Source organism: Cervus elaphus, chromosome 24 (assembly GCF_910594005.1).
Source record: "Cervus elaphus chromosome 24, mCerEla1.1, whole genome shotgun sequence".
Taxonomy (NCBI): domain Eukaryota; kingdom Metazoa; phylum Chordata; class Mammalia; order Artiodactyla; family Cervidae; genus Cervus; species Cervus elaphus.
This window is the reverse complement of record NC_057838.1, coordinates 41,349,811-41,377,250: the sequence shown is the minus strand read 5'-3', so window position 1 is coordinate 41,377,250 and position 27,440 is coordinate 41,349,811. Positions and strand designations below refer to the sequence as shown.

Below are 27,440 nucleotides of genomic sequence, written 5' to 3'. Positions count from 1 at the left end.
TGGGCATGCACTGCGACCATTGCTGTGTTGGTTCTGTGTAGAATAGCCAGGTTTGTGGCCTTGGTCAACCCACCGTGGCATCAGTGCCCACGTCAAGGAGCAAAGGCAGGTGGCCTCGATCTCCATCCACCCCTTGCTCGTTGAGGCTCAACACACTCCTGGCTCTCCTGGCAGCCTCCCTTCCCCAGGCCTGGCCAATCCAGGCAGCAGCTTCCACTCACCTCGGAAACAGCAACACTGGCCTCTTCTGTTCCCCTTTCTGCAGGGTCTAGCTGTCAACCTGCAAAGAAAAGAGCTGTGGAGTCAGGTGGTCCTACACTTAAATCTCAGCTGGGCCACTTCCTAAGCTCTGAGACTTTTAGGCAAGTCATTTTACCTCACGGGGTGTCAGTTTCACCCTGTCAGGCTGGGGACAAGGACAGGCTGGTAATAAGGGGCATGATCTATGAAAAACCTCATAGGCAGGACTCAATGTGGTTTGCGTTTCCTGGCTCTAAGGATTTCATTACTAATCAAAACATGCTTTTCCTCTCTTCAAATATTTGCATTTTAAAAAAGAGTTCACAAAGATCTTTATAGGTTAGGCATTTGGAGGCAGTAGATAATCTAACTTGGAACTTTCAACACTGGAGGAGATGGGATCATATGGAAAGAATGGCGCCCTCTGGAGGCCGTCATGTCAACTACGTGGCTGGTGCGCTGACGGTGGACAAGCCTTTTCAGAATCACCCAAAGAGCCCAGTGGAGGAGGCAGGAAAGCTGAATTGCATCCCAACTCCTGCAGGGATTTAGATGCCAAATATGTTGAGAACATCCCCTATGCTTCCCAGACATAAGAGAGGTCCTGCTGAGGGGGATTTCTGTTTGAACCTCTCTTTCCTTCATGAATCCACTTGGCAAAACAAAAAGAATAGCAATTCCCCAAGTTTTTCACATGTATAAAGCTTTTCTTGATGTCAGCCCAATTCTTGCCAAAAAAAAAAAAAAAAAAAAGAGCCTGTTTCTCACACCCCAAGTAACCTTTCAGAGCCACGTGCCTCATTTTGAATGGAGAGGATGAGAAATCACTTTCAGAGAATTTTCCTATGCATCATGCCTCCAAAAATAGCCCTTTATTTCCTTCTTATCCAATGACGAAAAAGGTTAACAGCAGTCTAAGAGCAAATGGGGGAGAAACTCACACTTTAAAAATAAGGAAACGTATATGAAAATAAAAAGCTTTATCTGCTTCTAATTGTCTTCTCTCCTGTCTGTGGTATTTCAGTGAGTTCTCAGAAATCAGGCTTACATTTTCTGGGCCCGTCTTGTCTATGTCTGGGGCATTAATAGTTTCTATGGCTGAAGTCTCGTGTCGCCATGAGCCTATGTTGATGGGGAGATATTTGGTTTGATGCAGGGGGATTCTGGGGGTCCCGACTCATTTACACAGGTTCCTCTTTTTTTTTTTTTTTCTGAGGAAGTCCAGAAAGAGGAATGGGCAGCTGTTGCCAAGTCTCATGGAGGCCTGCGTTTGAACTCTCCTGAAAGACGTCACTATTGGACAGCCTCTGGGAAGGCCACGCTGAGGAAAGCAGCAGTCAGGACTCCCCGTGTAAGGAGCTGAACCCTCACTCAAACTGCTATAAGCAAAGAGGAAGGGCGCTGGCTCAGGCTGCAGGGAAGGAGCCAGTGGTGGTCCCTCAGGCCTAAGGCAGATCCCCCAAGGCTAAGTGTGAGGTGAGTCGCAGGCAGGACTCAGGGTTAGAGCTGTTGTGTCCTGCCCCCAAGCCCTGCTCTCCCACTGGCCACCTCTGTTTTCTGCATTCTCTCAGGCTGCCTTCTGCCAAGCCCTCCTCATTAAAAGGGAGACAAGACGACACAGCTGCCGTGTGTGGTCTCAGAATCTGTCATTCTTCCCAGGGGAGGATTCTGATTGGACCTCCAAGTTCCTGTCACTAGTTCTTGGACCAATCGCCATTGCTGGTTGGTTGCCGGACCAGGGTGGGCCAGGCCTGACTCACATGCCCACCTCCGGCCCAGGCAGTTGTGCTGAGTTCCAGAAAGGCGTTGCCAATACTCGCAGGACAGGAAAGAAGGAAGAGTTATGACTATCCACGTACAGGGGCAGGAAAGCTTCTCCAAAGCCACCAGGACTGGCCAGAGGGCACAGAAGGGGAAAGTGGAGAGCAATGAAGTGAATTTGCTTCTACAGCTGTGCTGGGTTTGCAGAAGCTTTCTTCATAGAAATGCCAGTGACACGATTGCCATGGAGGGCTTGAGGGGACTGAAAAAAAGAGGGCAAGCTGGGAGATCTGTGACTGAGTTCTGTGCTCTATTTTTAATGGGGAAAATATCAATATTTTGGATATGTTAAGTATCCAACAATATAAAATATTGGATATTTTAAACATCCAACAATGGAGAAATAGTTAGGTAAATAATAGTAGCTACCCACAGTAGATCATCATCAAGAAGTTTTTATGATGGAGTAAAATGAGTGCATGATAATGTTAAAGGCAAGAGGCAGGACACAAAAATCTGTATACTATATGGGCTTAATCATGTACCCCCATCCCTCCAAAAAACAGTAAACAGAAACATACGTCTATTTACTATGGTTGTTGATGGACTGTAGGATTGTGTGTCCTCCATCTCCTTATTTCTGTATCTTTTGGTTTTGTTTATTTACTTATCTCCTCAACAGTGAGCCTGTCTTCCTCTGCTTATTAGAAACGAACGATAAATGTAATAAGATCATCAAGTTGAACTTTAGAGGTTTGAGAATCACTAGAGGAGATTAAAAAATTCCCAGAGTTCCAGGAGACCAACTCCTGGGACCTGGTGTGGGGAGACAGAGGAGAGAGACAAAAAGGAGAGGATCCCGAGAAACGGAAATCCTCTCTTTTCCTTTGAAAGCAATATTTTCTGAGCAGCTTTACAAAGATTATCTCCTTTAAATGTTTCCAATAACTCTTAAGATGTTGGTACAATTATGTACCCCATCTTTCAGATGAGGAAAGAGAGGTTCTGTTAGGTTAGCTGACATTCCAACTCACACAGCTGACAAAACAGCAGAGCTGGGCCTGGAGCCTCGCTCTTTTCCCGGCACTGCAGCAGAAGGAAGTGTGGGCAGGGGCTTTCGTTCTTAGCTATCACACTGAGATCTTAAAGGGAAGGAGAGAGAATGACAATTTTCCCCCTGTAAACATTCCCAGAGAAAGGTCTGACCCAAGGCAGAAAAAAAAATCACAGTCACGCAGAATTTATTTTAGATCAGAGAGATCTAAAGATCTCTAAGAGTGTGGCATCAGTTTATGGCTTTCAAAGATGAGACCATTGAGGCCCAGAGAGGGTAAGTGACATGTCCAAGGTCACACCACAAGTGAGTATTGTTGCTGAAGCCAGTCAAGGCTTGTCATTAGCAGTGGAGGGCTCTTTGGGGGTCATCACATGGCAGTCATCATTTGCTATAAAAAGAAGCAGGCACCTCAGCTGGAAGGGAGCATCCTTGCCTGTCTCCTAGAAACACACATCCCCCAAACGGATCTAGAGCGGCAAGGGACGGATGTGGTAAGGACTTCTTAATAACGGCACTGGAAACTCCGTTATGTTTAATTAGTGTTCAAAAGTCAAATATAAATTAAAGGCATTTTTATGAAAAAGGTAAGAAAGAGCCTTTACCTATGTCTTCAAACCCATATATATTTTTTCAACGTATTTCATTTCTGTTACACTGGGCTGTAGGTTGCCAAGGAGACTGTTATTGGCAGAACTAAGTGGTTGGTGAATAATTAACTGTCTGTCCTCAGCAAGGCTTGGAGAAAGAATTTCTCAGGGCATCTCTGTAGACTGGGGAGAGTCAGCTTCTGTCCACAGCCAAAAAAGGGGCGAGGGGCCAATGGCCACAAGAGAGGTGGGTAAGCAAGATGGAGGCTCGCTCCTCCCCGCAACAGTAGACTCAGAAGCGGTAATTGCTATTGCTGCCGTGTCCCTCACATTGACCAATGCAGGAAGCCCTGCAGGCCATCCACTGCCACCCTTTGCATTTTCTTGCCTGAGAGGCGTCCTGGAACCCAAGGTCCTGATTCTGCCAGTGACAAGCTATAAGTTCCAAAAAAACTGGGAGCAGCCCTCAACCAATGAATGATGGAGGGAAACGGGGTGCTCTCCCCTGGCACCCACGTCCCAGGGGAATTCAGTTCCCTGGTCCACATGATTGCGTGCTAACACATTCTTTCTTGGCTTCCTTCCTTTCCCTGGCTTACTCCTCTGCTCTAGTTGGTGCTTCCTGAAACCATCTCCTAAATCAACTCCCTGTGTTCAGATCATCATTCCAAGTCTGCTCCTGGAGCAACAAGAACTGAGAGGATCACAACAGAGAAGCAAAACCTGGGAGGGACGCAGGAACTGGGAGCAGTAGCTTCTCATCTCCTGTTCTGTTCTGCTTTCATGTGTAAAAGGATGTTTGGTAATATGGGATTTCTTGAGTTCCCCTCATCCTTTTTGGTTTTTAGATTAGCCTAAACTCAAATAACTGCCTGCTCCCAATGACAAATCCCCTCCAGTAAACACCCTCCAGTAAAAAAAAAAAAAAAAAAAGGATTTGAGGGGCTCTGAAGCCATGGTGAGAGTGTGAACCAGCTAAACAGTGCTTGAGCTATATAGCTCAGAGTTTATATTCCCAGAGAAGATTATGATCCAAGACAGGAAAACACCATGGTCATGCAGAATTTGTTTTAGATAACAGGACACCTGTAAAAGTGTGGCATCATTTTATTGCTCAGATAGCTGCCACTCAGCCTCAGCCCAGGGCTGTCTGGCTTCTCCAGCTAAAAGTGCAGAGGAGAAATGAGTAGAAATGGAAAAGTCTCCTACCCTTCTAGCACTTTCTGCCTGGACCTTTCTAGTTCAACTTCCTTTGGTGTGAAAGTTGCAAATTCCAGCTGAGAAGACATATAGTCAGACATTTATTTGGTGCATTAAATAATCCTGAACATCTTTCAGGTGCCCAACTAATATTTCTAGTTATGTAAAAAAGCACTTTGGGTTATAAGCACCTTTCCCCTTTTGTTATGCAAAGGGGCAGAATCTTAAGTTTCCTAGAGAGGACTGGAACCTTCAGTGGCACAGAAAAGCAGAAACTACCCTCCACCTTTCGTCAAACTCACAGACTGCCCACATTCCCCCTGAGCTCTTACTCAATTCTACTCCACAGAATACACACAGTTAGAACCTAAACCTTTGTTACTCTCCAGTTCATCTCAAAATCTGCTAATGAAATATCAGTCTGAAAGCTTTCTTCCATTGTCACAAAAAGTTGCATATCCTAAACACTTAATAACACAGTGATGTTGCAACTGCATTCAGATAGTGGCAACTTTCTTTGCCAACATCTAAAAAATTCCCAACCTTTCTGGGTTGTTAAAATGAAGATTCTTCCCTCTGCCTACACCCACCCCCCCAAAAGTTTCTAACACTTGAGTTGTCTTGCCAAACACTGCTGAGAATTACACGGCAGCAAACCAACTATTTCCCACTGGCAGTATCGTTTACTTCTGTAGCCTGGGAGAAAGAAGCAGTTGCTTTGTTTTTGGTTATCTTTGTTTGTTTGTTTTCCTTTTTCAGCTGGCTGGTCGTTTTTTACAAAATCACCAAGGTTAGGCAAATATAACAGAGAGAGAATGTGTTCACTGTTAAACACAGTACAATTTCTGGGTATATGAGCAGGACACTGAAATAACCAAGAGCACAGGCAGACAGACCTGAGTTCAAGTTCGAGCCCTTGGACTCCTCAGCTGGGGAATTTGGGCAGGTTGTTGTACCTCCCTGAGCTTCGGTTTCCTCCTAGAGTTATGTGAGGATGAAAAGGAGATAATATATAGCAAGTGCTAAGCTCAGTGCTGGGCAAAGTAACTACTGCTTTTCAGTTAACTGTATCTTATTTCTTCTTTTCCAAGTAAACACAACACCACCCAAAACAAGAAGGCAGGAAGGGTATTATGGACATGTGCTTCTGCCTGCCTGTCACGCTTTCCTCCTCCTTCCAAGGACCCAGTTCTTTTTTCCCTGATGATAATCTTCTGTGTGTGTTGGGTGAAGTTTACTGCCTTCTTTTCTTTTTAGCCACAAAGGTGGGAATCAGTCTCAGGCTTTGGTGAACCTCTTGTCCCTTCCTGAACCACAATGGTAGATGCAGGAATGAATCCATGAGTCAAAATGCCTCTATTCTGAGTCCTCCCTGGATTTTTTTTTTTTTTTCTGGCTGGAGATACCATAATAGTTTGCTCAGTGCTAAGTCTGTACAGGTGAGGACTTTGTGCATATGATGGCTGCCTTTCCTGCTGTGTCAGAGTTTGCTCAGAAAAGCAGAACCTATAGAAGATATATATTTGGGGGTGATTTGCTACAATGGTTTGGCCTCTTGTAGTTGTAAGAGTGGTTCAATAGTCTATAGGAAAGTGTTCTTTCTGGGTCAAGGGCAGGAAGCCGAGGTCTGTGGGGCAGGTTGTTGAGAAGGTAAGATGGGCATAAAGTAGGGGAAGCAAAGATAAACTGAATTCTGTGAGGATGGGCAGAAATTCATGCAGCGAGACTAGGACCCACATTGGTCTCACCCGACCTCCAAGTCATCCACTTCGATGATGGAAGTAAGCTGGAGGAGAAGCTGGCTCCTCATGGAGCTAAAAAAGCACTTGGCCTGGGAGTAAGGAAAGTGAAGCTGCAGCAGAAGTTGGAGACCTACGAGCCCAGCCCCACAAGGTGAGCAAACAGGCAAGTGGCAGCATAAGCAAGCCACAGCAGCGCCTCATGGCCTGCACTGGCCTTCCAAGCATAAAAAGAAATGTGAATGACACTCTAGTTCCAATTCCAAATCTCATACAAAAAGTCTGTGGTTCATACTAACCTGGAACTATGGACAGAAAAGAACTATGGAAAATATAGTTTCAGTTTAGCTAAGCAGACAGAACAAATTTACTATACTGGCTATGTGATGAGAAGCATTCAAGAGAAGGGCAGAGGGGAAAAGCCCTGATGATGCCTTTTGAGTCTCTGGATGCAGCCGGGCCTGAAGCCATAACCATCTATCCCTAGAATTTCCACTTGTGTGAACCACTGAGCTTAAGCTTCCTTAAACTGTGATTCTGTCTCTTGAAAAGAAAGTGGCCTGACCAATATAAATACCTAGCCCAGCTTCCAATAGTAATTTAGTTCAAAAGTTGTAACAGAATCCCAGCAAAGATCCTAACTTTGGTATAACAGTTAGGAACAAACTAAAAATCCTGGGATAATAGTGAATAACTGATACACAGCATTTTCACTGTGCATGGGTAAAAAATTTGTTCAGAACTGGCAAAAAGGCTTATGTACAAAACATGGTCAATGTCTGCCATTAAGATACCAAGGGGCAGGTGTAGTCTTTGTAGAAGGTAAGCTGACACACCATGGGAAGCCAAAGAAACCCCCAGACAGAAACTCAAAGGTGGGGAGTCTCCATGCTTCAAAATTTCAAGCTATTTAAGAGCTCTGTGTCAAGACCCAAGGGGAAAATATATTTCTTATTATATCACAAAATCATATTTTCCAAGCTTTTTAGGTACCAGGTAGTATGCACCTATGAACGGGGGACAAACACATGGATAAGACAGCCATCCCCTCAAGGTGCGCAAAGAATCACCCTGCTCATCCTAGATACCATTTTTCTAATTATGCAATCAAAAATTTCATTACTTTCTGCAAAAGCCATCTCCCACTCCACATTGATCCTATGATCTACCAAAGTTCCTATGTATTTTCTTCTTCTTCTATATATATTAAAGTCAACTGCTCCCTTACCAAGTTCTTTCCTTCAGTAGATGTTTTAAATTTTTAAAAATGTTCTTCCAATTTCAAAAGTAGTAAATGCATATAGAAACTTTAGGACACTATGCCAAAAAGTTCTTTTTTTTTTTTTAAACTACTTTTATTCTTGGGTAGTGACTGTCTCGAGCCCTGGGAGGCCCCTTGCCCTGTCCCACTAACTGCAGTATGAGTAGGTAGATGGAATGGACCTCAGACCCAACACCATTCTTTGTTTCTGGTCCTCCCACAAAGATGGTACAAGCCATCTTCATCTGCTACTGGGCAGTTACTTTGTAACCAGTCTTATTATCTCTGCTTTCTTGTATCCCCTTCACAGCAATCAGAGTGTCACTCAGAATGTCAATCAGGTCTATGTCCATACCACCCTGAACATGCCCGATCTCGTCTGATCTCGGAAGCTAAGCAGGATCAGGCCTGGTTACTACTTGGATGGGAGAATGTCAATCAGATCACTCCACTCCCTTGCCTAAATCTTCTCATTTATTATTTGTCACAGCTAGAACATAACCCAAGGCATCTGAGAGTCTAGAAGGCTTTGTCTCACTCTTGACCTCATTCATCACTTTCTAGCTTCTCGGGGCTTCTCTCTGACCCTCAAGCCTGCCCAGTTGGTGCCCCTCAGGTTCTTGGCAGCAGGAATGCTTTGCCCTCCTCTGGCTGGCTTCTTCTGACTGCAGTCTCAGATTACACATCACCATTCCTGAGCTGCTTTCGCTATCCACTTTGCTCAAGAAGTCTCTCCCCACCTTTCCCCCACTTGTTTAGAACTCCTTTCCTGCCTTATTTTTCATCATTTCACTTATCAATACCTGAAACTATATTGTATGTTTCTGAGTTTACTGACCTTTGACTCCAGGCTTGAAGATCCCTTAGGGGTAGGTAGTTGAGAGACCCCATAGTAGAGTAGTTCTAGTAGCTTTCTTCAGATCTAGAGGTGGGGAAAGGGCCCCATAGTGATTTGCCATGTTTTGCTGATTGCCTTTAACCCTGCCCTCATCTTTGTAAACAGCGTCTTCTTTATTAAACTCTCCATCATTACCCCAGCAAATCAGCCTTCTCCTCCTTCCCAGGTGCTTAACTTAGGTTTTAACTTGACTTTGGGGACAAGGGAAGAGGTATGTGTCCTGATGAGAGATGCTGAATTGTCAAGGCTAGTCCTCTGCCCTTTGACCCAAGTATTAGAACTGTCACCTTCCTTCTGATCTCACCGTGTTCTTTCATTTTCTTCCATTGCTCGGCATCATGGAGGCACAGGAATTAAGAGTTAATGTATCTCTAAAAATTAAGCACTGAATCAGGCCCTTTATTTATAGCTCATTTTATAAATGTGAATTAAAGTGGGCCAGTCTTATGACACACTCAAATTTATTATCCCCACTTGATGGCTTGGATAGTTAAATACTTCAGTGAATAAACTTAGAATTCATTAAGTCTCATTTGGTCATATTTCATATATTTGCAATCCACTCTCTTCCCTGGCAGTTTTCAAACAAGAAAATTAAGGCTGGCTCTGAAATTTATGGATGTACTCTTCTAATACTCCTTTAATTGGAAACTCCTATGTGGTTTCCTAAGCAAACCACCCATGGAGAAAACTTATAAGACTGGGGCTCCTATTGTTTGACTATTTCCTAATTCCTTTTTTTTCTTCTTAAACTCTCATTAGCTCAGAAACACCTGTAGGTACAGTTCTGTAGAAACACAGCTAGGAGGGCCAACTTTTCACCTTCAGGTTGGCATTAAGCAGGTTTGGTAACAGTTAATTGGCTTAGTTTTCACTATTGAATATTAATGGAGTGGAATTAAGTCACAAAATTCCTGGTCGATGGGGAGCTTTCTGAGAGAGTTTAAACACCACAGTTAATTGTATTTGAGGAGAAGGAGGCTACCCTGCCCTGCTTGCATTTCTAGATGCAAAGATCTCCCCAAAACCATTGTGCTGTGTATGACTGCCATTTTGGATACTGTGGGAAAGGGGAGTGGGGTGAAGAGAAGAGAATGTGGCACGTATCCAGGTGTGGCATTTGAGCAGAGTTTGGGTTGCCCAAGTAGCCCTATTAAGTGTGCCTGAAATGAGATATAACTCCAGGACTCTGGGCTCAGCTGCTTATGGGAGGAATCACGTACGAGGATGAGGGAGTTAGATGTGTCCTAAGATTTTTAGTGCTAAACATCTTTGGCCTGAAACATGACAAAGAGCACTAGAGGGAGTCAAGTCAGTCAACAAACACGTATTCAGCTCCTATTGTGTGTGCTCCTAGTTCCAGACACTGGATATAGAGCCCTGACCAGGCAGTTTAATGCTTAGCACAGTGCTTATTGTGGGCTAGGCATCATTCTCAGTGTTTTATATGTATGGTGGTGGTGGTTTAGTCACTAAGTTGTGTCTGACTGTTTGCAACCCCATGGACTGTAGCTCTCCAAGCTGCTCTGTGCATGGAATTCTCCAGGCAAGAATATTGAAGTGGGTTGCCATTTCCTTCTCCAGGTGTGTGTGTGTGTGTGTGTGTGTGTGTGTGTGTGTGTATACAAGCAAGAAGGAATTCTGCCGGCAGATTACTTTTAGACTTGGACCACAGCCCTTCACTGTGTTTCTAGCCTGCTAGTCTACCTTTCAGGTTTCAGATTTGTACCTCCACAGTCACATGGACCAATTCCATTAAATCAGTCTGTCTCCATATGTATATACACATCCTATTGGTTCTGTTTCTCTGGAGAATCTTGACAAATATAATGGTTGGGAACTTGAATTCTGGAGTCATACTGTTGGAAGTCAAAACTCTTTTCTCTAATTTACTGTCTGTATAACCTTGGGCACATTAACTTCTCAGAGCTTCAGTTTCTTCATCTTTAGGTTGGGACTCCACTTAATTCCCACATTACCCCGGGAAGTATGTTCTAATGCTGTCCCAAGTGCCCATCAACAGACAATTGGATTAAGAAGATGTGGCAGATATATACTACAGAATACTACTCAGCCAAAAAAAAGTATGAAATACTGCTATTTGCAGTAATGTGGATGGACCAAGAGAATATTATGCTTAGTGAAATAAGTCAAATCCTTTAACATATTACTTATATGTGAAATCTTAAAAAAAAAAAAAACAAATGAATGTATATCCAAAACAGAAACAGACTCATAGATACAGAAAACAAGCTTGTGATTACCAAAAGGGAAGAGAAAAAGGGGAAAGGGAAAAACTAAGGGTATGAGATTAAGAGATACAAGCTACTATATATAGCACAAATAAGCAACAAGGACATACTGTACAGTACAGGGAATAATACCCATCATCTTATAATAACCTATAAAGGAATATAATCTGCAAAAATACTGGCTCACTATGCTGTACATCTATGTAGCTAACACAATATTGTAAATAAGCTATGCATGTATGCGTGCTCAGTCACCTCAGTTGTGCCTGACTTTGCAACTCTGTGGTTTATATAGCCCCTCATGCTCCTCTGTCCATGGGATTCTCCAGGCAAGAATACTGGAGTGGGTTGCCATTCCCTTCTCCAGGGGATCTTCCCGACCCAGTGATTGAACCCGGGTCTCCTGTATTGCAGGTGGATTCTTTACCACTGAGCCACCAGGGAAGCCCCACATAAGCTATACTTCATTTTTTTAAAAATTAAGACACAATCTTGGTGCTTGAGGGATTTGTAGACTCATTATCAACAATTCTATAACACAGTCTATACACAGTAATAAAGCACATTGGCTAAGCACCTAGGATTGGCAGTCAGAATATCTGGGTTTAAATCCTGGCTTTACTTCCTACTGGTCATGTGACTTCGGGGAGTTTGATGACTTTTTCTAGATCTCACCTGTAAATAATAGACAATGATGACAGCAAAACAGAGCTAACGTTCATCATGTCCTTACTGGGTGCTAGGTCCCAGACTCTCACACGGACTACCTCCTTGAATCCTCACCAAGTCCCTGAAAACTAGTTAACTTTTATCAACTCCATTTGACACATAAGGAACTCAGGTTTAAGAGGCTAAATGACTTATTAGGAGAGGGGATTGGTGGTAGTGAGGAACTGCTGAGGACCCCTACGTACTGGTCCTGAGTAGCCCTGGGTCCACGTGGCCATGCCCATCGGGGTGGCGCCCATCTGATCCTCTGAACCCCGGAAGGCACAGAAGAGCCAGTGCGAACTTCAAAACCTGACGGCCAGGGTGTATAAATTAAACACGTGCCTCCCGCCTGGGGGAATGACAAGCTCCCTGTGATTACTGCACTGTGAAAAATGTTAGCCTTCAAAAGGTTTCCTCCCTTCCTATTCTGTTAGCACTCACACAGAGTGTGAGTTAGCAGTGCTCCCAGCCTGCTGGGGATGCTGGCAAGGCCACGAAAAGAACCCACTCCCCCAGAAGATCTGGCTGCGTTTTTAGCTCCAGGCTGCTGGCACGTGCCACCTGCCCAGGTACCCAGACACAGGATTTATTGTGCTCTGCTGTGTTGGCTCTCAGGCCTGCCCTGGGATCTCATACTGACAGACACGTGTTTCATGGAGAAAAATTTAGGCCACTACACAATGGGGAAGGAGAGAGAGAGCACAGGAAGAGAGAGGGAAGAGGAGGAAGAGCAGATCAGAAGGCCAAGGCTGTTAAAAAAACAGGTTCTGTCCCATCCCTGAGCTTCTAGAAGTAGGAAGCACTGTGCTGACCTAGAGTTTCCAGCTCAGAGTTTCAGGTGGCTATCTTCTCTGCAGTCCAAGGAGGGCAGTTAGCCTGCAGACACAGCTTACTCCTGCAGCGGCTGTGATGAGGACAGAAAGGAGTGGAGCCGGTAGGGCAGGAACAAGCTAGAACCCCATGCGACAAGGATGACCCTTTCCTTCCCACCTTTGGCTACAGAAACAATTCCTACAGGGCTACATCTCAGGAGGAGATGTTCCAGGTCCACGGGAGCAGTGCCACGCAAGTGTGGGCCACTGGCTGGAGCAGGTCTGAGAATCCTTGGGTACCAGTTGGTGAAAGGTAAGTACAGAACTGAGGAGCCATGATGAGAAACTTTTAGCATGATCTAAGGCTACCAAGACATTTCAGCATGTGATCACTGACTTGTGTCATTGATCATGACACAGACCAGTTTGGGTGTTGAATTTGAGCCTGTGGGGTGTGTTTCCCATGGCCTGAGCTGTATGTTACGCATGCACAGTCACAGAACATCTTGGGTAGTGAGTTTGACAAGCACTGTTGAAGAGGTTATTGGTATGCTTCTATAGTCACTAAGCTGCTGTGCCTTTATGAGTCTCAGTTTCCCTGTTTGTAAACTGGTGATAAATCATGTATTCCTCAGGACTTCTGGAAGATGAAATGAGATGTGGTGTGCCAAGAGGTTAGCAACGTAGCAGACAAAGGCTGTGCACTCAGTACAAGTGAGCTCTTGTCACTCGGTCATGGTGAACAGACAGAGCTTTCAATCTGGCTTGGAACGAGGTGTCTCCACACCACAGATGTCTGGGGAAGTGAACACAGTCTCCAAGACTTGACCCACAGCAAGCCAAGGATAGCTCCAAGAGCAAGATAGAGGGGCTGGTCACCCGCCAGGGAATGAAGATGGTAAAGCTTATTCCCTCGGCTGTGAACAAGCGAATTGATGGTGAAGGAAAGCCTCGGGTCCTCGAGTGCTCTAAAAGCCGATAATAAAATTTAAAATCAATGGCGAAGCTGACAGCAAACCGATGGCAGGGCCAGAGGCCAGGAATGAAGTGTCTCTGTGCAGGAAGCAGGCAGATAGCCTGGGTGGCGATCCTCAGAACAGCACGCTGAGCATCCAGGTGAAAACATCTGGGCGCCTAGATTTCACAGAGATCCTGCCTCCTGGGCTAGTGCCACCGTCCCCACCCACCCCCCCCCCATGGATGCAGGAGGTGCGTGTGGGAAATGAGCTGTCGAAGGAGTAAGACCTGGACCCCAGTACTGTGCTGCCCTATTCACTCAGCTTTTGGAGGTATGGAGCCAGAGCCTGGGAAATTCTATCTTACACTATTAATTTCACTTACATTAAAAAAAAAATGAACAGACAATGCAGTCCAGCCACATTGTTATGGGCCAAATGCATCCCCTTCAAATTCATAGGCTGAAACTCTGATCCCTAACATGATGGTGCTAGGAGGTAGGACTTTTGGGAGGTAACTGAGTTATGAGGTCATGAAGGTGGGTCATGACAGGATTAATGTCTTATAAAAAGAGGAAGAGACTAGGGCTCTCTCTCTCTGTCATGTGAGGACACAGCAAGCAGGTGGCCATCTGCAAACCATGAAAAGCACTTTTATCACGAACTGCAGCAACCAGCACCTTGATCTTGAACCTCCAATCCTCCAGAACTGTGAGAAGTAATTATTTGTTGTCAAAGTCACTCAGTCTCTGACATTTTGTTACAGAGTCCTGAATCAACCAAGACAGTATTTCTCAGGTGAGGAGCTATACAGATTCATCTATCTGTGCAAGTGTTTCTTGATTCCCCTCGATGTTGGGGACTAATGGTGAAATAGTATATTTGGAAAGTAGTGAGTTTGGGACTGGCAGGGAAGAGAGATAGGTTAGCAAACACTTAGCATCCAGGGTACTAGGAACAACAATGACTTTATGAGACCAGAGGGGAGTGCAGAGGCAACACTACCTGGCAGGGAGGGGAGTGGGGTGAGTAGAGAGATGATGCTGAAGAGATGCCAAGCCTTGTTGAACCTGGTGGGTTCATGGTGGGCAGTGGACTGGATGGCTGCTCTCGTGATGTGTGGTGAAGGGGAAAGTGGGCCAATCAGAGTATCTCAGGAATTTCATTAGTAAGTTTACACTAGTAAGTGTAGGAATGAAATCTGTAATGGGTTATGAAAGCTGAAGAATGGAAGTGTGTAGAAGAGAGGCTCAGAGTGAAGCAGAGAGAGGTGGGAGGGAGAGAGGGAGGAAGAGGGAGAGGAAAGGAGAGCGAGAGAGCCCGAGACAGGGAGGGAGAGGGAGAGCATGACCTAACTGAATTTTGAAAACTTGACACAGTTCTATATTCCCATTTCCCTGCAACATGGCTATATTTGGCTGTTTTTGAAATGTTTCCATAAATTAGGATGGGTAATGTTTACTACAAGTAGTTTCTGTTCTTAACAAGCCAAAGAGTCCTAACAGAACTCTAGGAGTGATCTGGGAGAGCAATACTGACTCAAAGAAATATAACTGCACAGTCTCAGCCAAACACAAACAGAGAAATTAAACACTGGTGCGGACATCGCCTTTGCACACGGGCGCATATGCCCTGGCCTGAGTGCGCAGGGCAGCCATGACAATGCCCACTGTCCCTGGGTGGGCCAATGAACTTCGCTAGTTGTGAGCACCTCACAGAGCTGAGTGTGCCTGCTGGGTTGATTATACGTTTCGAAGCAAGAGGGAGAGGAGAGGAGAGAGTAATTAGCAAGCAAAGGAATGAGCATCTTGTTTGCATTTCTGTTGTGAAGGCTCATCATTTACATCAACGGAGGTGCTTAGTGAATTAAAGCCACATGTGAGTTAAGTGTGTTGATCTCATGATCTAACTTAAGAGCAAAACCACTCAGATTCAGCCTATGGTTTGAAGAACCGAAGCCAGTAATTAACTCTTAAGTCTTAAACAGCTTCCTTTACAAGCTAAGTGCCAACTGAACTTTGATTCATGAAGTCACCAATTAGTCTTCTTGGTTTCATGTTCCGTCTAGAGCCATCAGATTGATAAATAGGTTACATCATCTCCCTACACTGCCTCTTTGTCAAAGATAAATGGCAAAAGAGCAGATTAAAACTAAAACCCAAGACAGGATACCTATCTGAAATCTGAGGGATCTTAGGGTTTCCAAATGAATTAGCCCACTGGAATTAGCAACTTTTCCTCTACGCTGTATATGGAGAGGGGACAGCCAGGTGGCCCAGGGCATTTCTTTGTCCATTTTAAACTCGCTAAATGAAAACCACGTGAATGGTTGGTTTGTGAGCCAGACAATGTCCACAATTTAACAGCTGGAAGAGGTGTGAGCTCGGCCCTAGTGCAGACAACCTTCTCCCTAGTGTGACTACCTGGGTCAAGCGCCTGCAGAGGCTTCACTCAAACAGGTGGACACCGACGAGGCCCTGACCGAGGCTGAGCAGCCTGTGAGAAAGAACTCCAGAAACTCCACCCTCAGCAGAGAAAAGCGATGTACACATTTATCTCAGACTTACAGATTTAAATCAAGTCTGATTCTGATTATTCTAATGTTAAATTAACAGTTAAGCAATAGGTATTCACTTTCCTGCTAAAGGGGCTTCCCTCACAGCTCAGTTGGTAAAGAATCTGCCTGCAATTGCAGGATACCCCGGTTTGATTCCAGGATTAGGAAGGTCCTCTGGAGAAGGGACAGGCCACCCACTTCAGTATTCTTGGGCTTTCCTGGTGGCTCAGCTGGTAAAGAATCTGCCTGCAATGTGGGAGAACTAGGTTTGATTCCTGGGTTGGGAAGATGCCCTGGAGAAAGGAAAGTCTACCCACTCTAGGATTGTGGCCTGGAGAATTCTGGGTTGCAAAGAGTCGGACACAACTGAACAACTTTCACTTTTCTTGCTAAAGGGGTTCAGAAGATGCCATGTCAAAATATGTCATTTTGGCACAGATGTTACTTTGAGCCAAAGGCAGTTGAGAGGTAACAGATGCAAGAAGAGAATTTCTCTGCACTACCCCTATCTGCCTAAAAGCAAGGCAGAGGTGCTTGGTCCATGAAGGTGCCTTCCCAGTACCAAAAAGGGAAGGACAAATTGTCATCAGAGACTAGGAGTTGACACTGAGATGAGTTGGCATAAACAGACCTTCCGAAAATAACTCTCATAGGGAGAACTAATGGAAGATATTTTGCAGTCACTGGCCCACAATATATCATCCTTTGAAACCTGAATCTGTTTCCTTTGTTAAAATGGCATATGAGACCCCAGACTCCAATCACTTTTTTCAGTTTCTCTTTTCTGTGAATTCCTGTGCATGTTAATATTCATAAAATTTGTGTGCTTTTTCTCCTGTTAATCTGTTTCCTGTTTAATTCACAGGCCCCCAGGCATTGAATAAAATACAGCAGAAGAAAACTTTTTTCTCCTTGACAGTGACACAGTGCTAACCTCAAAACTTAAGGGAGACTTACAGTGATAAGGGGAAAGGAATCCCTACCCACCAAGGATTGTGAAAGCAAGAATGTCCTAAAGAAAATATCAGTATGCTTATAAGAATGACAAACATTTTTAAAGACCAATAATATCAAGTAAATACCTCTGATAGCCCAGTGGGTAAAGAATCCACCTGCAGTGCTAGAGACATAGGAGATGTGGGTTTAATCGCTGGGTCAGGAAGATCCCCTGGAGGAAGAAATGGCAACCCATTCCAGTATTGTTGCTTGAAAAGTCCTATGGACAGAAGAGTCTGGCAGGTTATGGTCCAAAGGGTCGCAAAGGGTTGGACATGACTGAGCAGTTAAGCATGCAGGCAATATTAAGTAATGGCATAGATGTGGCACAATGGGCACTTTTCTACCTCTTGGTGAGCACATAAATTTGGTGAAGACTTTTTTGGAAGACAATTTGGTAGGCTCTGTCAAAAATTAAAATGTACAAACTTTTGATCCAGCAATTTCATTTCTAGGAAGTTAATTAAAGACATCCTTGCATACATGCACAAACTCAGCTGGTGAGAAAATTTTTATTTCAACATTGTTTTTAATAGCAACACACTGAAAAATCATCCAGTATCCAGCAATGGAGAAGTGGCTACAAGGAGTCAGTAGAAAGAAAGAAGTAAGCCTCCACCAATATCCCAATGTGGGAAGATATTTAGGACAATGAAGGGGTTTAAATAGTAAGTCACAGAAGAGGACAAGGATTTCTTAAGTAGATTATAATGAAGCACCATCCATTAAAAAATGAACTTCATTAAAATTAAGAACTTCTATTCATCAAAAATCTATTAAAAGAATCCACAGGTTCAACAACTGATGAGTGGATCAATAAAAGTGGTATATACATAGAGTGGAAAATTATTCAGCAATTAAAAAATGAATGTCATTCTGATACATGCTAAAACCTGGATGTACCTTGAAAACATTATGCTAAGTAAAAGAAGCCAGTCACAAAAGACAACATAATGTATGGTTCTATTTAAATGAAATGCCTGGAATAGGCAAATCTATTAAGACAAAAGTAGATCAGTGGTTGTTAGGGCCTGAGGGGAAGGAAGAAGAAGGAGTAATAGATATGGCATTTCATCTTGAGGTGATGAAAATATTCTAGAATTAAACAGTGTTGATGGTTGCAAAACTTTGTGAATGTGGTAGAAAGCACTGCATTAAATACTTTCAACAGATGAATTTTGCTATGTGAATTATATCTCAATTTAGAAAAGTACATTTAAAAAACAGTAAGAGAGAGAAAAGGCAAACCATAGACTGTGAGAAAATATCTACAGTATGTACACCTGACCAAACTATCAAGAATATAAGGATATCTAAAGAGTTCCTACAAACCAAAAAGAAAAAGACAAACTGATATAAAACAATTAGCAACCAGTTTTACCAGGCACTTCCCAAAGGTGTTTACACAAATGGCCAAAGCTTATTAAAAGATTAGATTCCGAACATCTTTAGTTACCAGCCAAATGCAAACTGTAATCACAGTGAGAAAACACCACCCATGGTCCAGAATGTCAAGAATTAATAGCAAGTGCTGGTCAAGCTGTAGGCGATTGGGACTCTCTTACACTGCCAGAGGGAATGTAAACTGGCACCGTCACTTTGAAAATCTGTTTACATTATCTTCCAAGGCAAAACACACATCTGCCTATGACTCAGAAATTTCTTTCCTAGATATATGCTTAACAGAATTGAGTGCATATGTCCACTCAGTGATATGCTCAAGAATGTTCATAGCAGCTTTATTTATAAGTCCCCTGATGGAAGCAAACCAACCGTCTTCCAACTGGAGAATGAATAAACATGTATGAAATACAATAGAATACTACTTAGCAATAAAAATGAAAACAACAAAAACAAAAAAATAAACAGACAAACAAGGACGTGGATAAACCATCCAGAAATTTTTAAGTGAAAGAAGTCATGATTAACCAGTATATACTAAATGATTCCATTTATTAGAAGTTTAAGAAAAGACAAATTAAACTGAACAATGGTAATAGATTCGGAATAGTGGCTACTTTTATAGAAATGTGGACTTCCCTGGTGGCTGAGATGGTAAAGCGTCTGCCTACAATGAGGGAGATCCCTGGGTTTGATCCCTCGGTCAGGAAGATCCTGTGGAGAAGGAAATGGCAACCCACTCCAGTATTCTTGCCTGGAAAATCCCATGGATGGAGGAGCCTGGTAGGCTGCAGTCCATTGGGTCGCAAAGAGTCAGACGTGACTAAGCTACTTCACTTTTATAGAAAAGTAGGGATGAGAAAGATATATTACAGAGCCTTCTAACTCTAGGTAACTACCTGAGAAAGAATGGAGTTGGACCTTTTCATTACACCATACACAAAAATTAACCATGGAGGGATTACAGACCTAAATGTAACAGCCAAAGCTACAAACTAAGAAGAAAATTTTGGAGGAAATCTTCATGACATTGCATTAGGCAAAACCTCCTTAGATATGACACTAAAAGCGTAAGTGACAAAAGAAAAAGATTAAGTGGACTTCACCAAAATTAAGGATCTTTAATTTCCTTCAAAGAACACCACCACATAAATAAAAAGGTAATTTACAAAATTGAAGAAAATATTTGCCATTTGATAAGCCTTCCCAGGTGACTCAGTGGTAAAGAATCCGCTTGACAGTGCAGGAGACAAAGTCCAATCTCTGGGTCGGGAAGATCCCTTGAAGGAGGAAGTGGCAATCCACTCCAGTATTCTTGCCAGGAAAATCCCACAGACAGAGGATCCTGATGGGCCGCAGTCCATAGAGTCACAAAGACTCGAACCCAACTGAGCACACACATACACAAGGCATTTGAATCCATACCATTTAAGGAATTCTTATAACCCAGTAATAAGAAGACAAATAACCCAGTTTAAAAATGGAGAAAGAATCCAAAGAAAATATATAAATGACCAAAAAGCACATGAAAGGATGTTCATATGAATGGCCATTGTTGTCGTTGCTGTTCAGTTGCCCAGTCAGGTCTGATTCCTTGTGACCGTTAGGAAAATGCAACTCAAAACCACAATGAGATATCACATCACACCCCTTAAGATGGCTACAATCGAAAAGATAGATAATAACAAGTGTTGACAAGGATGTGAAATATCCTCACAAGAGTTTTTAAAAATGGATGGCACATGATTATATTTCAAGGAGACTGTTAAAGTATATAAAAGGATGATTTCACATACATATGAACAACCCATCTATACATACGTAGATAGATATGCATGAATTTGGGTGTAAATCCCTAGAAGAAATCTTGGGAAGATACTTTCAGAGCTCTGAAGTTGTTTGTTCTGGGAGTGAACAGAGGTCACTCTATGGCCTATGAGTGACCCCCTTAAGGGGTCTATGGCCATTTTTGTTTTTTTCCTTCTGGAATGTTTCATTTTTATCCAGCAAGGATTTTTTCCTGTATTACTTGTGTAATAAAACAAAAGTTTTAGAGTAAAAATTGCCAACTGGGAGTGCACAAGGGATTGTTTGAAGGTGGCATGGATATCCAGAGGAGCGAATCATCATCATGGTGTGACAAAACAAGGGCAGAAAGTTCTTCGATGTGGATCTGGAAGTTGGCTGTGACATGCCTGGGCAAGGTGATGTGGAAATTCAGAGAATGGGGCAGCATTTTGACAAGTCTAGTATTGCCTTAGCAGCAGCAGCAGCAGCAGTATTGCCTTGGTTTCAGTTTTTAAAAGTATGTTCATTATGCAACATGCATTTATTTTGGATCTATTCCTATGAGAAAATTATAGACAGATACAAGTATCAGAGAAGATTTATTTCACACACACACAAAAAAAAAAAAAATGAAGGAAGGAAAAGAGGATGCAAGGAGGAAAGTTGGGAAAGGAAGGAAGGCAGAAAGGAGGGAGGAGTAATAAAAATAAACAAAGCCAAAAGGTGAAACCCCACTGCCATTTTAACTGACCAGACCTGTTAAGAAATAATGAAAAGTGTTGAAAGTTCTAGAATCCCCGGGATACTATGCAATTCAATTTTTTCCCCTGAAAGAAAGTCTCAGACCAACCTTAAGAGTATAGCTGAACCTTGAACAACGGGAGGTTTACGGACACTGATCCCCACACAGTCGAAAATCCAAGTATAACTTACAGTCAACCCTCCATAACCACAGTTCCTCATCTGCAGATTCAGCCAACCATGGGCCATGTACTGCTGTGGTATTTACTATTGAAAAAAATTCACATGTAAGTGGACCTATGCAATTCAAACCAATGTTCAAGGGTCAACTGTGTTGTCTTTTCTATGCTAATTCTGCTCTTTGCCTCATCATTCAATTACACTTTATCATCAGGTAAAAGCATGCTGAGCACCAAAGAATTGATGCTTTTGAACTGTAGTGTTGGAAAAGACTCTTGAGAGTCCCTTGGACTGCAAGGAGATCCAACCAGTCCATCCTAAAGAGATCAGTCCTGGGTGTTCGTTGGAAGGAACGGATGCTGAAGCTGAAACTCCAATACTTTGGGCACCTCATGCGAAGAGTTGATTCATTGGAAAAGACCCTGATGCTGGGAGGGATTGGGGGCAGGAGGAGAAGGGGACAACAGAGGATGAGATGGCTGGATGGCATCACCGACTCGATGGACATGAGTTTCAGTAAGCTCCGGGAGTTGGTGATGGACAGGGAGGCCTGGCATGCTGTGATTCATGGGGTCACAAAGAGTCGGACACGACTGAGTGACTGAACTGAACTGAATTAAAAAGCATCTCTCTGGAGAAGGAAATGGCAACCCACTCCAGTACTCTTGCCTGGAAAATCCCATGGATAGAGGAGCCTGGTAGGCTGCAGTCCATGGGGTCGCTAAGAGTCGGACATGCCTGAGCGACTTCACTTTCACTTTTCACTTTTCAAGCATTGGAGAAGGAAATGGCAACCCACTCCAGTGTTCTTGCCTGGAGAATCCCAGGGAAGGGGGAGCCTGGTAGGCTGCTGTCTATGGGGTCGCACAGAGTTGGACATGACTGAAGCGACTTAGCAGCAGCAGCAGCAGCAAAAGCATCTCTCAGAACATTCTGCAGGCTGGCATTGTGTCATCCTCTACAAAGAGCTGCTGAATAAAGACGGTAGCTCATGCTTGGCTTCATCATCTGTGCCACCCTTAGCTTGATCTTTGGGATGGTTCAGGGTAAATTTTTTGGTTAGTTTGGCCTTCCACGGCTCACAAAAGATCCAACTTTGCCTCCAAAGTGTGTGCAGGCAGGAATAGAGTGGAGTAAGCTGGTTGTGCATAAATATACTTGGCCAAACTAGAGGAGGTACCACTCAAGTCATAAAAATTCCTGTCTGAGGTTACTGGCAGTTTTTGATCATGTTACTTGTCCCCGGCGGGAGTGAAATGCAATTACAAATTCACAGAGCCCTTGGGTAGAGGAATAGGATTGAAATTTTCCCTTCAAGTACTCCATTTTAAAGCAGGAAAACATACATAAAAAGAGAGTCAGGCCAGTGGTACCAAAACATTTTTTAAAAACTTGGTCTACCTTCCAGTATGGACTTACTGGAGTCACAATATTATCTAAACTAACTGCTGAGACCCCAAAGTCTGCCAAGCTAGGAATTCAGCCAGTATGATTGTCCATCCCTTCCAGTTTAAAATTAAATTAAATCTTTGGTTGCTTGCCTGAATTAATCGTTCAATTTGCAAAAAAACAATCAAATCTACGTTGTAAGTGATTCCAGCTGTGGGGTGTGTTTTTTTTCAGCAGCGGAGAAAAATTACTTAAGCATTTCATAAACAGAACTGAGAGATGCTTTGGTTTTCTTTCAGAGATGAAGGGATTTGTCAATGGTTATTGTCCTTGGACCTGGATTATATTTCTTCCTCTTTGGAACCCAACAGTTGACGTTGATGAAGACAATATAAATAGGTCGCCTTCAAGTCCAAGGACATTGCTACCAACCTTGAATATATTTTAAGGGCCTTTGATTGAAGGCAAAGAAAGCAAGCTAATTAGTCAATGTCACACCCACTGTTGGTTTTCTCCTGGAGGCTGACCACAGGAAGCCACACTCTGACACTCTAAACATACCTTTACTGCATTGGCACCTGACGAGCTCAAATTAAGTCAACCTGATTGCTAAAATTCATTTTTTCAGTTCTTGGCTATTGTCACTTTTCCCTCTCATGTAAATTAATACAAAAGAAATTCCAGCTCACATTCCTTACAAGTTGTTAGTATGAGATACATCTCAACTTTTATGACTGAAGGTCTTCCTATCTTATCTTTATGAATAACGCTACAACTTCAATATTGGGAGGTTTTGAGTGAGAACAGCTATCTTTCATAAATATAGCCTGAACAAGATTGTTAAGCCATCAGTTAATCTTTATATTTAAGGGAAATGAAAGGAAAAGACTCGCCGATAAATTACTTTTTCCATAGCCAGAAGCAAAGTGTGTACAATAAAGCACATATTCCCTAAATAACAAGAATAAATATATCTCATTTTTCTCCTTGTATATTGTGCTTATCAAACTAGAGCCTTATTTGACAAGTACTTTATTCTAATATTATAAATAGTCCAAAGATGAATACAATTCTTTTGTTCATAACTAATATATTTGGGAAATCAACTCTGAATCCTTTAGGCAAATCACTTCAGTATATTCATGGAAAGAACAAATTTTTACCCTCTGAACTGAATTATAAACAGTTTTTCACTTTCTTTACTCTAAATAACTAGAGACTTTTGCCTCAAAGTTACTCCTAACAAGAGAAAATTGCACAATGAAATGTGTTTATCTTTTTAATCCCTAAAGGCAGAAGATACAAAATATACATGTGGGATGCTAACATGACATAGAAAATCTATCACTGAACCCATGGAAAATAATATAGGCCTCTCAGCCCAAGACTGCTGGGGTCTTGGAGTATGCATTCATGTGTGAGTGTTAGGAGCTGAATAATCGATGAGTAAAGCTTATACTTGGCATGTAGCTGAGTTCCCATTCATAATATGAGGGGTCAGAGACTAGGTTTGGCTTTGGATCTTTACTCGCTGTGAAGGAAGGACTTGTCAAGCAAAAGATCATATAAAAAGGAAATCAAAATATTTTCCTGCATTAGAGAACAAGCTGGAGCCTGGGTCTATTAAGCTAGCAGCATGCTAGCCTGAACTTCTAGGTTGTAGCTGTGGGCTCCATGCATAGGAATAGCAACCATCTGTAGAGCACTTTACAGTAGGAAAGAGCCTCCTCCTAAGGGATCTTTGATTTATCACCCCATGTCAACCTTGGGAGAAAAGATTTTTTTTAAAAAGAAGTATTAACTTTACAGATGAGGAAACAGCCTGTATACAATGTCGCTAAGATGGAAACCCACATCTTTGAACCCCAAATCTACTCTACCAAATTTTTGTTTCTAAGCAATCAATAGCAGTTCAGCTGTCTTCTCTGTGTTTTTCCATTTGTAAAATGGGAATAAAAGCATCTTATAGCAGGGTTGTCATGGTGATCTGATGAGATAAGTTATGGGGATCAATTAAGACTCTGTGCTATGAAGTAAAAGACAAATCCAATTTACCATGGCTTTAAAATAAAGCAATTTATTGGCTCTTGGACCTGAAAGGTCCACAGGAGGGGGATTTCAGGAGTGAACTGACGGAGAGGTAGGTGGAGAGACAGCGCAGGGCTTCATTTCTCAGGGATTCTCTCTTGGCCCTGCCCTTCTCTGTGTGCTGGTCTCCTGCCCAGGCTGGCTGCCTTCAGAGTACTGGGATGACACCCTGCAGTTCCAGGGCTGCCTGGTTTCCCTTCTGCAGTGTGGAGAACAAGACGGTTTCCTTTTCCCCAAACATCCAGCTGAGTTTTGAGCTTCACTCTGATTGGCCATTTCTCTAAAAGGATTTTATAATTTACACTTTTCATTCCCCCCATCCACCCTTGGCCAGTTTAGAATATTACACCATGGCATCCCAGATCATAACATTAGTGTTGTACTTCCAAATGATATACTCCAGTGGAATGCTGGTCTTAAGAATCATACCAAATAATCATAAGGAGAAAGGGCAGAGGAGGAGGAGAGAGAGGAGGGGAGGAGGAGGAGAGGTGGTTTCCTGCTGATGACATGAGTCTGGAAGACACAATACATCTCTATAACAGTTAGGCCTTGTCATCTGAACTCTGGTTATCCAAACTCACAGGCTATGTAGATATGAAGAGGGAAGGCTCCTCTGTTGAAGTTGGGCTTGACCCTAGGCTAGTCCCCATCACTTCTCTTCCCTCAGCTATAGTTCCCTCCTTTATTTCCTTCAGGTCTCTGCTCAAAACAACCCCTCATTAAGGAGAAAAGTCCTAGTCCCTCTCTTTATAAGGTAGTACTGCCTTCTACCCCCTACACTGAATTAATCTTTTGTGGGTTTGTGTGTGTATGTGTGTTATATGATTTAACACCATCTAACATATTACTTGTCTTTGTTGACTGATTATCAATTTGTGTTTTCTCACTAGGATGCAAACACTTTGGCAAAGGGACTTAGGTCTTTTGTTTTCTGCTATGCCCCCAGCACCTGGAACAGTGCCTGGCATAGGCTCTAAGCTTAATAGTGTAGATCAAATGAATAAATAAATGTATATTATATACCACTTCTTGGTGATTCACAATGCCTGATACCACAGCTCTGAGAGTCTTGCTTAAGTTGTTTAAAACAAATATTGCCCAAATATGATCACTTAAACACTTTTGTTTAAAACAAAAACTAACATACCCAAGAACTAAAGTTTGCTAGAAATCACTTTGGGAAACACTGAACTATTATCTCCCCATTTTACAGGCAAAGAAACTGACCCTCTGAGCAGTCCAGGAGTATTACCAGGCCACACAGCGAGCCAGTGGCCATCAGGACTGAACCTGGCCCTACATTTTTCCAGGATACATAGGCTTCATCACCACCCTGTTCTGTATTGATTGAGGATCTTTGGGGCTAATTATACTGGACACACCAATCAATAAACTCATCAATGAGTATTAATGGGCCATCCATTCTGTGCCTAGTCATCGGCACCTGCATTGTGACACTGTAAAAGCTCCACTGACACTTTTACAGGACATACAATTTTTCAAGAGCTGCTGATTGATTCCTTCAACACTCACATTCACCAGTAGATACATTTTCACAGAGGGTTCTGGTTTCTTTGATCTTTGCTGTGTCAATCTTCTCATCATTTTATTATTATTATTTTTTAATTTCACTTCCTCTCTTCTTTTTGAGTTGTATCACAGTTATTGGTCCAATGGGACACAACCCTCTCTCTGGGCCAAAGATGCTCTACAGCCTCTACAGGGAAAAAAGCTGCTATGTGGAGAGAATGCCAGGTGACATGGGGCCCTCCCAGCCCAGTCACTGGTTTTCACTGGAAGGGAGTCACCTCCCTGACACTACTTCCTCACTTCCCACTCCCTTCATTGGACTTTGCTTGCTCTCCTCTGAAGCTACTCTCAAGGACATAATGCCCCCTTCGCCACCCAATCTCACTTAATTCAGCCTTAATCTTACTGAGTCGTCCAGAAGCTTCAGACACAGCTGACCACTCTCTCCTCCAGGACACAGATCCTTTCCTCCACATATACAACACCATGCTGCCTGGGAGTCCCTCCTCCTGAACTGACCGTCCCTCCAAAGTTCCCATGGCTGGTCCCCGCCAATCTATATTCTCATGTATAAATGGGGAGTCTAGACCCTTTCCCTCAATCCATATCCTTTTTCCCAAGAATATTATCTAGACCAATGACTCCAAATAGCCTCCCTCCCTACCCCCATGCCTCTACCACTGTCATTGTACAGAAAGAAAAACTCCAGGATTACACAACCAAATAGCAACTTGCCTTTTATTACTTACGCTACCTTGAGCACATTTCATCTTTCTGTGCCTCAGTTGCTTTAAATTTGAAAAGGAGTGAGAAGCACCGGCCCAGGAAGATAAGCTGGTGAATTTCTCAGTTGATTTTCAGATCTTCTTGCCCAGAAAGAAGGCTCAACGATTAAGGGCTCAAGAAGAAAACCTTTTGGAGGAGGATTGATCAGGCAGGGCTCCTGCAGACCTTGGATATCCTTGCGGGCGTAGAACTTACTTGCCACCTCCCAGGGTCCCAGAGAAAGCCTTGAGGGTGTAGATGGCTGGGAGAATGCTTTTCACCTGCCAGGACTTGAAGACTCCACAGCCCTCTCCAGGAGAGCAGAAGGAAAAGTCTAAAAGCCTGATAGAGCCACCAATCCCATGTGACACACTCTCTTCCTAAGCACTCCTGGCTGGTGAGGTTGAAGCGTACCTGAAGGAACTGGATGTGGTTCATGCTCCCCTGCCTTTCACTCCCCACGACAGCCCTGGGCACACCTTTGGCAGCGACCTCACCCTGCCTTCACTGCAGCCTCCCTCTCTGATC

General features: G+C 43.2%; 1 long non-coding RNA gene across 1 annotated transcript in view; it reads right to left on the bottom strand.

The window, feature by feature from the left end:
* Window positions 1-217: 217 nt before the first annotated feature.
* The window catches only part of LOC122683272, a 230,958-nt gene continuing 203,735 nt past the window's right edge, over window positions 218-27,440 (bottom strand). Inside the window, exon 3 of the long non-coding RNA XR_006337666.1 lies at window positions 218-280. This is a non-coding gene — a long non-coding RNA (uncharacterized LOC122683272). The remainder of the gene's footprint in view (window positions 281-27,440) is intronic.